Below are 16,073 nucleotides of genomic sequence, written 5' to 3'. Positions count from 1 at the left end.
GGGTAAGGATATGGGTTGCTATTAGTACCTGGATTTAGGAGAGATGGTATGGAAGTCCAATTTTTTTTTTTGGGGGGGGGGTTCTGCTTATGACTGGTTTGAAGTGCTAGGTAATGGTCTTTTTTATCTTTGATTACTTGTCATTTTACTTGGTTGCAAAGTTGCTTGAATTTCAATAGGTCTGGAGGATTTTTATGTTTTAGCCACTGTTTCCAGAATTTGTCCCTGTGCAGAATTATCTCTTTTGTTGATTTAATTAGCCACAGGGCATAGTTAGATTTGGCTCATTTTATTTAAGGGGGTGTGAGGCTATTTAGGGTATCCAGAAACATTGTATTTAAATGATTCACTGCATCATCTAGAGGTAGGGTTTTTAGGAGTGTCCAGTTCATGTTTCTCAGAAGATTGGTAAATGTCAGCAGTTTGAAGTTGGTTAGATTGTTTGCTTATAAGGGTGCTCTTTTTGAAGGGAGGGTTTTATTCTAAGAAGAAAGTCAGGGAGATGGTCACTGAGAATGTTTGGGAGAGCACCGGCTGAAGAGATTTTACTTGAATCGGTAACCATTATCCAGTTTATAATGAAGCTGTCAGTATTACATTATTTAAATCTAGTTGGAGTAGAGATAAGTTGAGTGAATTTAAATAAGGTAATGTTTGAGAATGAGAATTCAGAGCAAAAGTTAAGCCAATTAATGTTAACATCATCCAGAATGATGATTTCATTTTTAATTGCATAGGTGATCCATCTAAGGATGTCTAACAGAACTGGTGTAGTATTTCCAGGGGTATATATGTAGAACCGTGATACAAAGACATTTTGAATTATTTAGTTTTAGGAAAGATATGAGAATTTCAGCATTGGAGAACTGAGAAATAGTATTAGTGTAAACTTTTAATAGAATGAACAGTTTAATCTTTTAAACTCTAAATGAAAATAAGTGGCTTTAATCTCACGTATAGCTAAAAGAATCAAACTCTTAACATTTTAAAAAGGGAACTATTAACCATATGAAGTAGGGAAAGAAAGAAAGAAATGATTTACCTTGTAAAAAGTAATATTCAGCACCTGTTCATAAGTATTGAAGCACTTCTTTAAATTAATAAGAATTCATAACTATGAAATACATTGGTTTTCATTTGTCCTTCAGTTTTTTACTGTTTTTGTCTTTTATTAACCAACCATCTCATATTGCATTTCTCTTCAAAGAAGTTGAAAGATTCCAGTCCATTTCATCTGTTTTTCTAGGGTTTTATTTTTCTGTATAAATTTAGGCCATTGCTTCTTCTAAAGTGTTAAAAATCTTCTTTCCTTCTGAAAGGAGAATCCTTATTTTTGCTGGAAACAAGTGGCACACATGCATTTCTCTTTGACATGATAAAATGTATTTAGGAATATGGATTAAAAATGATTCTATTATGGTAGCTAATGATGTGTGGGAAGAGACTAAAATATAATACAAAAACTAAGAAACTGGAAGACCTTGTTTATGGATATGGATTGCAAGATGCAAGCAGTGAAAATGTTTTTATTCCCTGTAGTTGTACACAGGTTGGGCATATTTTTATCAACCAGGTGAGAAGTTGTGGACAATATGAAATTTATGTGGGGGAGAGGGCAAGGGTCAAGTGGGATAAGTTGAACCTTCTAATAGAATTAGGTGGTTTAGGACAACCTGCTTTGAAAGGATATTCAGGGCTACTCAGTTAAGGCACTTATACATAACACAAGCAGAAAGCCATAGTTCAAAGTGAAAGAGATGATAATGGAGGATGGGGTAAATTCAAGAAATGAGAGAGAGTGGGATTTTGAATGCAGAGCCTTAAGGGGAAAAACAACAGCCATACAGAATATTATATTATATTATTCAGAAAGTATTCTAAGAGCTAAGCCAACACAAGAGTGAAGAAAGGATATTTTGCTGGTAGGGATGACTGCAATTAGGGATACAGAGAATACGCAAGATAGGGCTGGAATTTAGTGGAGAAAACTGACAAAGGAACCAAGGTAGTGGGAGCAAATAACTAAAGAGGGAAAGGTAATAGAATTGAACTAGACCAATAATAAATTTGGATTGCACTCTAGAAACTGCCTTCCCTATCAGTCATTGATATTAGAATATAGGTAGATGGGAAAAAATAGGGGAATCCTGAGTGAAAGACCTGCTCTGGTAGAGTTTTTAGTTGAATCTAGAATAGACACTGGTGTTAAAAAAAAGGGATAATTGTAGGGCATATAACATATTACACAAATGCTGTAGGAATCAATCAAAGTAAGTTATGAAAGATTGAAAAGAAAGTTTACTTAATTTACAAGAAAACAACGTTTAGAAGATTTAAGATTTTTGCTTGAAACTGTTTACATATATATTTTTATATCCCAAGCAGACTCCAAAGAATTTTTTCTCAGGTAAATGCCAAATGTTGGAGATGTGATGGGGAAAGAAAGAGGTAACTGGGAGCATATGTTTTGGGAGTGTAATGAGTAGGCAAACTTTAAAAATTATAAAAACGAATAAACCAAATGGTACAGAAATAACAGGAACACACTGCAGGAAGATTTAAACTCATTTAATAAACCACTGGTACCTTGGCCATTTGCCTTCAATGGATAAAATACAGTGCAAAACAACCACTTTTTATACACAGGTTCAAACTCCTAATTAGTTTAAAAATTCAATTCATAATTAATTTTGGTTATTTAAAGTGCCACCATCACATTTCCTAAAAACAACAACTTTCCACCTTTACACATAAAGTTAATATATTTTATATATATTACACATTCTTAAGAAGAAAAATTAGTTGGTTTGAGTGGTCTTCATCCTGTCTTTGGATGGTGCGTATGTGGTTTCAGGGGTATTTCAAACCCCAACGGATGTTAATAAGCTTCTATTCGCTGAAATTATCAAAGAACGAGAGGTGAAGCTGGCAGATCAGGATCTAAGGTCGGCTACTGGTGAGATGGATTATAACTCTCAATTTTTACAACTGGAGAGACACTTAACCTTTACTTTGATACACAATTGTTGGAGAAGTATCTGAGTATGAATTGAGGTCTGAGAACTGATAAATTGTCAGCTTGGGATTTTGTGGAGGCCGAACATGATTTGCTGCAGGAGTGGAGGCAAGTGTCAATAGAATGCACCTTAGGGTGGATTCGGGTGTTGGTTAAAAGGAACAATAGAAGCAGCGAGAAGCTGCAGCAACAAATTGTTGAATTGCAGCAAAAACTGAGTGCTAATGTATCTTGGGAGGTCTTTCTTAAGAAAATGGGTGAAATTAAATTAAAAATGGAGGAATATGAGTTGGAGGTGATTGATAGGAAGAAAAACTCCTCCGTGACATTAATGACTTTCTTAGTGGCTCAGTTTTTGGTTGGCAATGCAATTCACGTAAAACGTGAAATAGAGGGAAGTAGGAAGTATGATGATCAGTTTGCAGCATTGTGTGATTCTTCAGCATCTTCTCTTGATACCACCTCCAAGAAAAACGTCTCTTTTGAGACTATTGAGGGCGAGATGCTATTGGATTCTTCTCACCAGCAAGAAGGCGAAGTAAATACTACTACTACTTGGGGGCAGCAGCAGGGAAAGGCCAAGAAAAGCTGTTACAAGGGGAAGAAGGATTGTTAAGATTGCTTGCTACACCTGAGGATGACGGATGTGACGCTGCCTTGGTTGTTGATGCTAACTTGGGCTCTGGACTGGACTTATATTATTTCCATGTACTTAATGTAAGTGCAAATGTTTCATTTGAAAATTCTAACACTTTAAAAGTGGTTAACTTTTCAGATATGCAGTTGAATGATTCAGCAATACAACTGTTCATAGGTTCATAGATTAGTACTAAGCTAACTGCCCTTGCGAGCCATTTTAAGCTTAGCCAACTATCCCTTGTGAGACTCAAACCCTGAACCTTGTGTTTGTAAGGCAAACACCTTAACCATTAGGCCACCCTCCCAACCCTGTTATCAAAAGGCACTAAGTTTGTACCTGTTAAAGTGCTGATGTTGGCAGGTGTGCTTTTGGAAGTGAAGAAATTTTGCAGAAAATTACATTTAACTGTTTATTATGACAAGAGAAGGAATGTTATTGATGTAAATGAAACGAGTGGGTTATATCAAGATGACCCTCTTTTGAATGTTTCTATTTATGATGATTTTTCACTTGAAGAACGTTTTTTTGATACTGATGTTTGTGTAGAGGGTTTTACCACTGGTTATAGGAAACTGTTGGTGCCTCATTTACCTGTTGCAAGTAAGTTTATGTCACCTAAACTTTCCAGTACTGTGATTTTATTTGAATAGATGTTATTAAAAAGAATTGAACATGATTTTCAAATGTTCACAAAAAATATGAAGTCGTATAACATTACGAAAAGTTTAAATGTGTAAGAGGAGAGTTGAATGATTATGTATTTAAGCAGGCAGATAAGGAGTGTAACTGGGTTCTATTGACCAAACAAAAGTACAACAACATGGTGCATGATTTGTTGATAGTTAAAGAGGATTATGTAAAACTGAATTATAATCCAGTAGATGAATATAATGCACAATTGTTGGAAATTTTGGAAAGGAATGAAAGGTTGGGCTTCCTTACCAGAGAGAATGTTAAGAAATTATTTGGTGAAAAACCATATGACCCAATTTTTTATGTGTTGCCAAAGATACATAAGAATTTAATGAACCCACCGGGGAGACCTATTACTTCAGGGGTGGGTTCATACTTGCAGAATGCAGGTGTTCTTTTGGATTCCTTGTTGAAAAAGTATTTAAGTAAAGTACCTGCACATGTTAGTAATACTGAAGAATTGTGTGAGGAGGCCAGTCAAGTGGAATGGCAAGATGATTTTTACTGGGTGGTAGTGGATGTTAATTCACTTTATACCAATATTCAGCTTAAATGGGGTTTGGAAGCCATATGGGATGCTATGGATGATGGACCCAGAATTGCTTTTGGGATAAGATTGCTTGAATTTTGCATAACACATAATTATTTTAAGTTTGAAAATGAAGTGTTTTTGCAATGGAAGGGAACGGCTATGGAGGATTCATATGCCCCTACTTATGGCATCTTGTATATGGGGTACTTTGAAAGAAGGTTCATCTATTCTTCTGAATTTTTTAAAAGTAATGTTGTATTATTTAAACGGTTTATAGATGACCTTATTTTCTTGTGTAAGGGCAATGGTAGTAATTTTGATTCATTTTTAATGAGTTGAATATGAATGGCTATGGCTTAACATTTTCTATGGTGAAAGGTGAATTTTGTATACAGTTTCTTGATGTGGTACTTTATGTAGATATGAATAAGAAAATTCAGTATAAACCCTTTAGGGAACATACTTCAGTAAATAACTTTTTGCATGCAGACAGTATGCATCCTCCCCACTTGTTAAAATCACTACCCTTGGGTGAATTTAAGCAGGTTATTCAAAGTACCTCTGAGGAAAAGTATAAAGTGAAGTTTTTGATCGAAGCAAGGGAGAGACATACGGAAAGGGGTTATAAGGAGGAACGTTTATGTCAGGCTTTTGATGTGGCATTGGGGAGAAGGCCAAGGGATACAGGTGAGATGAAAAATAATTTTGTTGCAAAAAGTTTTTGTGAGCTTGATTCTTTTGGGGGTTAGGAATTATTTTTTTGTTTCTAAGTATTCTAGGTTTTCAAAGTTAATGAAAAAAGCCATTTTGGATTTATGGTATATTATCTGTGAAGATGAATCTGTAGGAAATTTATTTCCCAGATTTGTTAAATTTTCTTATGGGTGTTATGTTAACTTAAAGGAATTATTAAATATGGCTTTAACTAATGTTCCCCAGAAGTCTGTTGGTGTTTTTCCTTGTGGGCATTGTAAAGTATGTAGTTGTATGAGAAATGTTTCTGGCAATCACATTAATGGTAAAAGGTTTGTTTGTAGAGGTAGGTTTAGTTGTAACTCATGTTGTGTGGTTTACATTGTGGAATGTGGATGTCAAAGCATAAAGTGGTATGTTGGTCAAACTAAAAGAGCAGTGAAGGTTAGATTTATGGAACATTTGAGGGACATTTATAATGAGAATATGAGAAGTCCGGTAGCTGAGCATTTTGTTAAAAAACATGGGGGCAGTGTATCTTCATTTTTCTTTAGTATTCTAGCACAGCCTGTTTTATCTAGAGGGGTGACATTGTTAAAAAGTTGAATAAATTGTAAAGTTAAATTCATTTTGAATTATGGGACTTTATTTCCTAGGGGTCTAAATCTTGAGGTAAATCTAGTGAATTAATAAACTTATTACATTGCTATTAAATTGTTATTAAATTGTTTGATAATGTTTAAAATGTTTAAGATGTTATTAAGGTTGTTTAAAAATGTTAGTTATTTCTTGTTAAGAATGTGTAATATATATAAAATATATTAACTTTATGTGTAAAGGTGGAAGGATGCTGTTTTTAGGAAATGTGATGGTGGCACTTTAAATGACCAAAATTAATTATGAATTGAATTGAATTGTTAAACTAATTAGGGGTTTGAACCTGTGTATAAAAAGTGGTTGTTTTGCACTGTATTTTATCAGTTGAAAGCAAGTGACCGAGGTACCAGTGGTTTATTAAATGAGTTTAAATCTTCCTGCAGTGTGTTCCTGTCATTTCTGCACCATTTGATTTATTCGTTTTTATAATTAGTTGGTTTGAGTGGTCTTTATCAACACTTTAAAAATTCCTTGCAGAGTACTTTGTCAGAAATATTGGGTGAGCAAATGGGTGTAACTAAGGAAATGATTTGTTTGAGCTGGGATACAGGAACTGAACTATCTAGACATTTTAAGGCTTTGTTAAGTGTAATTGTGGTGGTTGTCAAAAATGCAATTACTAGAAAATGGAAATCTAAACCAACCATATTTGAAGTATTGAATATTGTAACAAAGATAAAAGAACTGTAAGTGGGATCTTTAAAAGAGAGTATGAGAACATTACATAGAAAAAAATGGAAGTTGGAACAATATATGCAGGATAATGTTTTGGAGGTGGAGTGAGGTTTAAGGGAAGGCAGGAACTGAGCAATTTATGTAATGTTGGATTGATGATAGCTATGCAAAAGAATATATATGATGTATAATGTTTGTAACTGGGAATATGTTAATATGGGTTGTTTTCTTTTATATAAATTATGCTTGCCTATGTCTTAAGTGATAATTCAATAAAGATGTTAAAAAGGGATTATGTTATTAGCAATCTTCCTGATTCCAAGAAATGATGGTCATTGCCAATTAATCTTGGAAAGCAAAACACATTCCTAAAGATTCAAAAGTTCCAGTTGTTAACCTTCAGCCCTCCTCAGGGTGCTTCAGCAAGTTATTGCTTGACAATAACCTACACAAATTGGTAGTGAACTAGCCAGACCAAATGCTGAAAATGGATCTTTGTCCTTGGTAAATAATGTCTTAATTCACATCAAACAATTCTTCCAGCGCATTCTTCTGCTACCTAACTTGCCTGAAGAACATTATGCTATCACACAAAGACAAGAAAATTCCTTTCCCTCTTGAACTAATGACTAGCAGATTCTTTCTCAAGAAGTTTATGGTTGTATCATTACTGGAGTTAGATGCAGTAAACTGTAGCTCAGTTTACAGTGAAAGGAAGGCCACCCTACAGTGTCTTTATAATTCCTTAATATACTAGATCCAATACAGGGCAGGTTTTTCCCTACATGACAGCCCTCAGCCCTCAAAGCAAAACTGCAGGAAAGAGAGAAAGATGGTGAGAGTGAGAGTCTGGGTCTCCTGGAAAGCGAATCCACAGGACAAATAAAACTTAGCTTTACTTGTTGCTTAAAAGGTCAGTTAGAATAGCAACAAATGCTACAAAATCAGAATATAGTAAGAGGAAACAAGCTCTACTATCATGCCATCCAAACTACTTTAAAATATATTAAAGAGAGTTAGTAGATAATACAAAGACCAAAAATCTTGACTACATATCAAGTCCCTCATTCTTCAATGCACTGAAAGGCTATATTTCTTCCACTGAACCATCAGAAAACTATACACTTTTACCAAGTGGTCAAGATCTGTATCCTAAAATTGCAAAATGTAAGGCAACTTCTTGAAAACCTTCTCAGATATAACAGCCATAGGTTTATCTCCTTATATCCCTCCTTCCTGAAAATGTCAGCTTGAATAATCAGTGAATCCTTCACACAGCTCACATAAACAGTCTCTCCTAAAAATAAAAATCATATTTACACCCTTTAAGCATGTCTTCATTACTCCCATGCTTAAAGTTCATTCGCCCAAACAGCTCTAACACTATCATATAAAGTTTGAAAATATTTTATCTTAAAGCTTACACAATAGTAAACTCAACTGTATTAATATTTGACCTCTGTCTAGTGCAGGTAAATATATATTAACTGTTGATGTTAAGTTGTCTATCTCGCCTTCATTCTTGCTGGATGGGTTCGGAGCCGACCTCGGCTCCGACTCGGCCACTCTAAAGCTCGAGAGTTGATTCCACCGGCTCGAGGCCCCCCTTATATCCCACAATGCTAGGCGTGAATTACCTCAGATCTCGTTTGCCGCTACAGCGATCGAGGTGTTGTTTTTCTACCGGCTCAGGTCAGTTTATTAAATCAGTCTATTTGAACTAGTTTAAATCCCCTTTCTTAACTTATTTTCACATATTTCCCTTAGTTTAGTGGAATTTATCCCCTTCTTCCATTATTCCGTTTTTTTCCCTCAAGAACTTATAAGTTCTTCCCTTAGGCCTTCGGGCCCTGCTATCCCTAAGTGGAGTGTTTGTGTTTTGATAGGGATATTTAAATACCTAAACTAACTAACTAATTTTTATTAGTTTAATTTAGTTTAACTTTCTTATAGTGTAATCGGTGTGGGTGTGTTCTGTGTGGTGGTTACACTTTCGGTTCCTTGATAATGTCCAAGGATTCAAAGGTCTCAGGCTTCAAGATGTGTGACTCGTGCTGTCAGAAAATGTCTCTGACAGACGGTCACACTTCTTGTGTGTACTGCCTGGGACCTTTACACCTGCAGGACTCTTGTGCTGTATGCCATGGCTTCAGCCCCAGAGTCCTGCAGGAAAGAAAGAACAAACTCATCCTAACGGGTTTGCTCAAGCCTGAAGGTTCCCTAACTGCTCCATCGGGGAAACCTTCCAAGGCTTCTAAGACCTGGACTCCAGTTTCTGAGTCGAGGCCTAAGGCTTCGAAGCCTACTGCTACATCGGCTCCGGCTGGAGCCGATGAGTCTTTGACTACAGTTTCTGTGGTTCCCTCGGCTCCGGCCGGAGCCGAGGTATTGGAGATTCCTGGGTCAGCTCTGATCAGACCATCGGAGCCGACATCTAGAAAGAGGTCGAGGTCACCATCCCTTGGCTCCGTTCATTCGGCTCCAGCGTCTCCCTTGCTGTCTGAACGGAGCCACAGATCTCACTCCTCCAGGTCATCGAGGCTCTCGGATCATGACCTCCAGAGGGTAGTGAGTCGACTTCTAAAGTCCGAGGCACTGGCCCAAATGCTTCAGAGCCCGACTCATCAGTCGATGCCTCAACTTATTCCTCTAAATATTCCTCCTCCGACTCCTTTGATCTCGGAGCCGGGGCGTCTCGGAACCGAGACTGTGGTAGCGTCGGAGCCGATACATTTGTCTTCGGCTCCGTCATCGGCTCCGATTTCTTCTTTTGAAGAATCTCGGCGCTGGACTTCCCTCGTCGGCTCCGAGGGGGTGAGTGGCATCGGACCCTTGTCCGACCCCGCTCTCCCTCTCGGTGCTTCGGCGCTGGTGAGTTCGGCTCTGACATCGGCTTCGGAGCCATCTCTGTCGGTGCCGAGGGAGGTTCTCAGCTTCTCGGAGCGGAGACCTCTGGCTCTGCCTGACAGGGGTGCATTCGAGGTCATGCGGAGTGTGTTGGAACCTTGTTCAACTCCACAGTCAGCTCCGTCCGTCCCTCCCTCTTCGGTGCCTCAGGTTATGTCTACTCACTCCCTCATCCCAGACCACAGAGAGCCAGCTCCTCAAGAATCCCCTGTGGGGATCTCATCCTCTTCTGAGGCCTCCCCTGAATTGGCAGAGGAGCCCCCTAGGAAGAGAAAGTGTAAGAGGAAGCACATAGACTCACCTGAGTCTGTCACCTCTGACACAGATTTAGAGGATTCCGAGGGTTCCCCCCATTCCCCTTCTGAAGATGTCTCCTTCGCGGACATTCTAGAGATCCTGAAACAGAGGGGGAATTGGCCAGCCCTTAACCCTTCGGAGGATGAATCTGTGTATCTTGAGGCGTTTGGCTCTCGCCCTTCCACCTCCTGGGTGTCCCCCCCCTTTGATCCCCTCATGCAGGTGGTGGCAAAGAAAGCCTGGACGGCTCCTGACTCAGTGGACCCTACCCCCAGGAGACCTTCTAAATTTATAACAGCACCAACTGACAAACAATTTCTGACCAAAGGTGTTACTGTGGATGCTATGGTGGTAGCTGCTGCCACCAAGAAGGAACTTGCTGATCCTTCAGTGCCTGTCCATCCCCCTAACAAAGAATCTAGGTCTATGGACAGGTATGGGAAGCGGATGTTTTCGTCAGCGACCTTTGCAATGCGTTCGCTGAACTACCTATGCCATTTCACCCGTCTCCAGAGAGACTTGATCAAGGAAGCGAGTGAGATGTTGAAGGACCCTACAGCTGCAGATTTTCAGGACAAAATGAACACCCAGCTGACTACCCTGAATTCGATAGCTAACTCCTCCATGCACCTCCTTTCATATGCGGCTGATGGAGCGAGTAGAGCCGCAGGGACAGGTGTCGCCTTACGCCGGCATGCCTGGATACGACTATGCAATTTTGCGGACCCCTTTAAAACGTCTATCACTAATTCCCCATTTGATGGATCATCTCTCTTTGGTCCTCAAGTGAAAGAAACCTTGACTAGGTGCGAGACGGATGGCAAAACTCTATCTGCCGTCGGAGTCCGTTTTTCTACTCCTTCTAGACCTTACCCCAAAGGCCAGAAAAGTGGGAAAATGTGGTTCCGCAAACAATCTCAAGGGAATTTGCCTGACGCACAGAGTCGGTTCCCCTCCAGAGGCAGAGGAGGGAACAATAATGGTAGACGTCGCCCCAGAGGCAGAGGGGGTCCGCAGAACCAGGGCAATCGAGAAACCTTTTCCGATAAGCCCTTTCAGCATCCTTGAGGTGTTGCCTGACTGTCCACCTTCGGAGGCAGTCGGGGGAAGATTGTCACTGTACCCAGAAGCCTGGCTATCCCTAACTCAAGACAAGTGGGTACAGTCCATCATTTCCGAAGGCTATTCCATTCCCTTCGTTCGCATTCCAAACCAATCAAAAAAATCCCTTCCAGAGGTTCCACCCGCTCAAAGGGATCTTGCAGCTTTGGAAATTTCAAAGCTGCTTGCAAAAAGAGCAATTCAGCCAGTTCCAGCAGACCAGCAAGGATCCGAAATCTACTCCAGGTTCTTTTTAGTTCCAAAGAAAACAGGGGACTGGAGACCAATTTTGGATCTCAGTATCTTGAACAAGTCGGTCAAGAAAACAAGATTTTGGATGGTCACGCTACAGTCCATCCTTCCCCTATTGGGAAAGGGAAACTGGATGTGCTCTATAGACCTTCAGGATGCGTACTATCACATAAAAATGAACAGACGCTCCAGAAGATTCCTCCGCTTCAGGCTGGGAACCAGTCATTTTCAATTCAGGGCCCTGCCCTTTGGTCTCACCACTGCCCCCCGGGTGTTTACCAAATGCATGGCAGTGGTAGCTTCTCACCTGAGACATCAAGGATTCCAGGTGTTTCCATATTTGGACGACTGGCTCCTCACAGCTCCCACCAAGCATCTTCTTCTAATGGCCAGGGACTACACCTTTCGCATTTGTCAAAACTTAGGCATTTCAATAAATTGCGAAAAGTCTGTTTTGTCGCCTTGTCGTACTATTACCTTCATAGGCGCAAATCTAGACACAGTCAACATGTCTGAGACTAACAGATCAGAGAATAACAGACATACACAAACTGGTATCGCTCCTCTTCAGCAGCAACAGAGTCAAAGCCAGGTTAGTTCTGAAAGTATTGGGGATTATGGCGGCTGCCATACCTCTGCTTCCATTAGCCAGATTCCACATGAGAATCCTTCAATGGATGCTCTTCACACAATGGTCATACCAGCAACTTCCGATGTCCCACACCATTATGATTACGCAAACATGCAGGGATCAGCTTCTGTGGTGGATGTCTTCCCTCAGCTCTTCTTGGGAAGACCCTTTGTTCCTTCCTCCGGTTGCTACTCTGACAACGGATGCCTCCCTGATCGGGTGGGGGGGGCATTATCAGGGCAGAACTGTCCAGGGCACATGGCAACCAGACGAATGCCACTTGCACATAAATGTTCTAGAGATGAGAGCAGTGCTTTTAGCATTGCAAGCCCTTCAAGACTCTCTTCCCTTGGGAACGATAGCAATCCAGACGGACAATATGTCTGTAGTGTGGTATATCAACAAACAAGGCGGAACCAGGTCCTACCCCCTGTGTCGAGAAGCACTCAGACTGTGGCAATGGGCGATTTCTTCTCAGCGGTTTCTGATAGCAACGCACATCCCTGGGAAGTCCAATCAAATCGCGGACAAGTTGAGCAGAGCTATCCTCATGCCTCACAAGTGGTCTCTGAAAGACTGTTGTGAATGAAATTTTTCTCAAGTGGGGTCAGCCTTGCTGCAACCTTTTTGCTACTCCCCAAAACAGCAAGTGCAGAGATTATTTTCACCCTATTCCCTTTACCAGGCCAGCCCAGCAGAGACGCTCTAGTCCAAGTTTGGCCCCGGGGACTTCTGTATGCATTTCCTCCCTTCCCACTAATCTCTCAAGTGATACAGAAAGCTATCGCTCAGAAGGCCTCGTTGATCCTCATTGCTCCTTACTGGCCTCGACAGGTTTGGTTCCCCTTTCTACATCAATTTCTGTTGGAGTGACCTTGGCATCTGGACCTAGTTCCAGATCTTTTGATCCATCAGTCGGGTCAATTTCATCGCTCCCTTCCCTGTCTCAACCTCACTGCTTGGTTCCTCCAATTCCAACCTTAGCCAGGCTTCCTCAAATATCTCACTCTGTTCGAGATATTTTGATAGCTTCCCATAAATCTTCCACTCGAAAGATTTATCTGAGTAAGTGGAAACGTTTCGCCTATTGGGCTCAAGGAAGGGACACAGATCCTTTCACTGCTTCCATCCAAATGGTCCTTGATTTCCTAGCTGAACTCTTCCATGCAGGTTCATCTCCTTCTACTCTTAAAGTTCAATTGGCAGCTATTTCTAACTTTCATGTGGGCATTTCAGAGTCTGCCATAATGTCCCACAAGCTTTGCAAAGCCTTTTTGAAGGGAGTTTTTCTACTCAGACCTCCTATAAGAAATCCTCCTCCTCCTTGGGACCTAAATTTAGTTCTTAGTTCTTTGATTCTTCCCCCTTTCGAACCTGCAGCCTCCTGTTCTTTAAAATTGCTATCATGGAAGACTCTCTTTCTGGTAGCTATTACTTCAGCTAGAAGAGTTTCAGAACTTCATGCACTCAGCTGTCGACCTCCTTATCTGTTGTTCCATAAGGACAGGGTATCTTTACGAACCAACCCATCCTTTTTACCTAAGATAGCCTCGGTGTCTAACCTAAATCAAAGCATTGACCTCCCTGTGTTTTTTCCAGAATATTCTAATAGGTCTGAACAAAAATTGCATTGGCTAGATGTTCATCGTCAGTTAAGGTACTATTTGGATAGAACCAAACAATTCAGAAAATCTGACCAGCTGTTTGTCTCTTATGCAGAAGGCAGAAAGGGACTTTCAGTTTCAAAGGTATCATTATCCAGATGGCTAACATCTCTGATTTTCCTTGTTTATGAAATTAGACACCAAAAGCTGCCTAACAAACCTAAAGCCCATTCCACCAGAGCTTTGGCTACTTCTATAGCCTTCCAAGACAGACTGCCTATTGACACCATTTGTGCAGCGGCTACTTGGGCTACTCCTCACACTTTCATTTCTCATTATAAGTTGGATTTAGCTTCTAGGCATAGAGCTAACTTTGGTTCCACTGTTCTCAAGAGTCTGTTCCGTTAGGCCACCCGGGACAAGGTGCTAGGGACGCGGTCCCATCCAGCAAGAATGAAGGCGAGATAGACAACTTAACATATAGAAGTTATGTTCTTACCATAATGTTCCATGTTAGTTGTCTTCTTCTCGCCTTCTTTCTTGCGTCCCACCCTCCTTCCCCCTGGCCTGGACAGACCTAGAGGAGTTTGATTGTGACCTCTCTTTCTACCACCTCTTTGCAATAGGTATATGCTCTGCTGTGCATATTTTCCTAGATCAGGCTTAGGTCACCCTTTCTCTTTCCCTTTGTTTATAGAGGTGGACTCTTTTCCAGTTTTTCCTGGTTGTATTATTAGCTGGGCCTAGCTCACAAACGAGATCTGAGGTAATTCACGCCTAGCATTGTGGGATATAAGGGGGGCCTCGAGCCGGTGGAACCAACTCTCGAGCTTTAGAGTGGCCGAGTCGGAGCCGAGGTCGGCTCCGAACCCATCCAGCAAGAAAGAAGGCGAGAAGAAGACAACTAACATGGAACGTTATGGTAAGAACATAACTTCTATTTTTTATAATATTAATTTATATAACTATAATCTTCACATTTTTCTAAATATCTCAACCATTTAACAAAGACAAAACTCATTAGCCTTATATGGATGCTCTCATCTAGATGAATAAAATGCTGCTGACAGTATGTGTGTAACTTGAGTGGGTGCTGAGATATTGTAAGTTGTATACAACGTATTACAAATGTAATGGTTACTGTGTTTACTGTTACTTCCAAAATTTGTTTTAAGACCTAGAATGTAAAGAATACTACCACTGTAAAAATGGTTTGTGCTAAGAGTTTGCCATTTATACTTCTTTCATAATACATGTGGTTCCACAGATATGAACATATGTTTGAAATGTGAGGACATAATTTGATTCTGTCAAAAGGCTTAAGCTCTACTCATTGGAAGTGACATTGCAAAAATCCTGAGCTCCATTGGAGTGAATGAGTTAACTCATTGTCTACTATTTTTCTTGAACAAATACTTTAAGCCCAGAACCAAAACATTATTATATTCTCCTATCTTTCCTGAACATAACCTCACACCCTTGGTCAAAATGGAAAGGCAGCAAACTAGTCTACCATCTGTTGCCAGGCTCATAGCACTTGGTATACTCAGGCAATGAAATAAATACTTGATGCTTATAGAAAATTATATTTTACTTAACTCATTACTGTCTGTGATAGATGTAAGTACATAGACAAATTCAAGACCACACTCCCACAATCAAACCCATCCTGTGAGGCAAAAGCCACACATACTAAATTATCCTACACTGAGGAACTAAAAAAATCCCTACCCAAGCTGCAGTGCATTAGTAGATGCAAGTCTCAGTATAAACTAAGCACTGCAACACCACTTTGTGACAACACAGCTGTGAGTTACCTTGAAACAGCACATCCCAATCCAATTACATTTTACAATGGTCCTCAGGACCCATCAAACAGAGAAATATGAGTACAGCATGGTTGTGGCCCATGTTGCGGTAAATGACCTGGCTCCCACAACCCTGAAGGATACATAACAGAGCTCTCCGTGTATGTCACAAATATAGAAAAGACCGTAGAACTGAGTGAAATCCTTCTATTACCAAGCGTATCATATAGCACCTTACTAAGCATATCAATCAATTGGAAAAAAAAGCCCAAAGGTTTGCAACTAAAAAGATCTGAACTGGAGGCTTCAGCCTATAATCACTTTCATGTAGACTTCTAAGGAGAGACCCGTGTCTTGCTTATATGTGTATAAAGGTTCCAGTATTCCAAGGAATCCTATACATCAATAAATCAAACAGTCCAACTAAAACTAGGGCCAGAGAGGTAAAGCTACTGCAACAAATAAATAAGACTCAGAGGAGGGATAGATTTGTTACAGAGTGCCTACCCCTTTTCTGGAACAAACACCATCTCCAGCTTAAGCAGTGTTACTCACTGTCTGCCTTTA

This window comes from Protopterus annectens, chromosome 1.part2 (genome assembly GCF_019279795.1).
Source record: "Protopterus annectens isolate FY-2018-M chromosome 1.part2, PAN1.0, whole genome shotgun sequence".
In the NCBI taxonomy this organism is placed as follows: Eukaryota; Metazoa; Chordata; order Ceratodontiformes; family Protopteridae; genus Protopterus; species Protopterus annectens.
Note: the sequence above shows the minus strand (reverse complement) of the source record.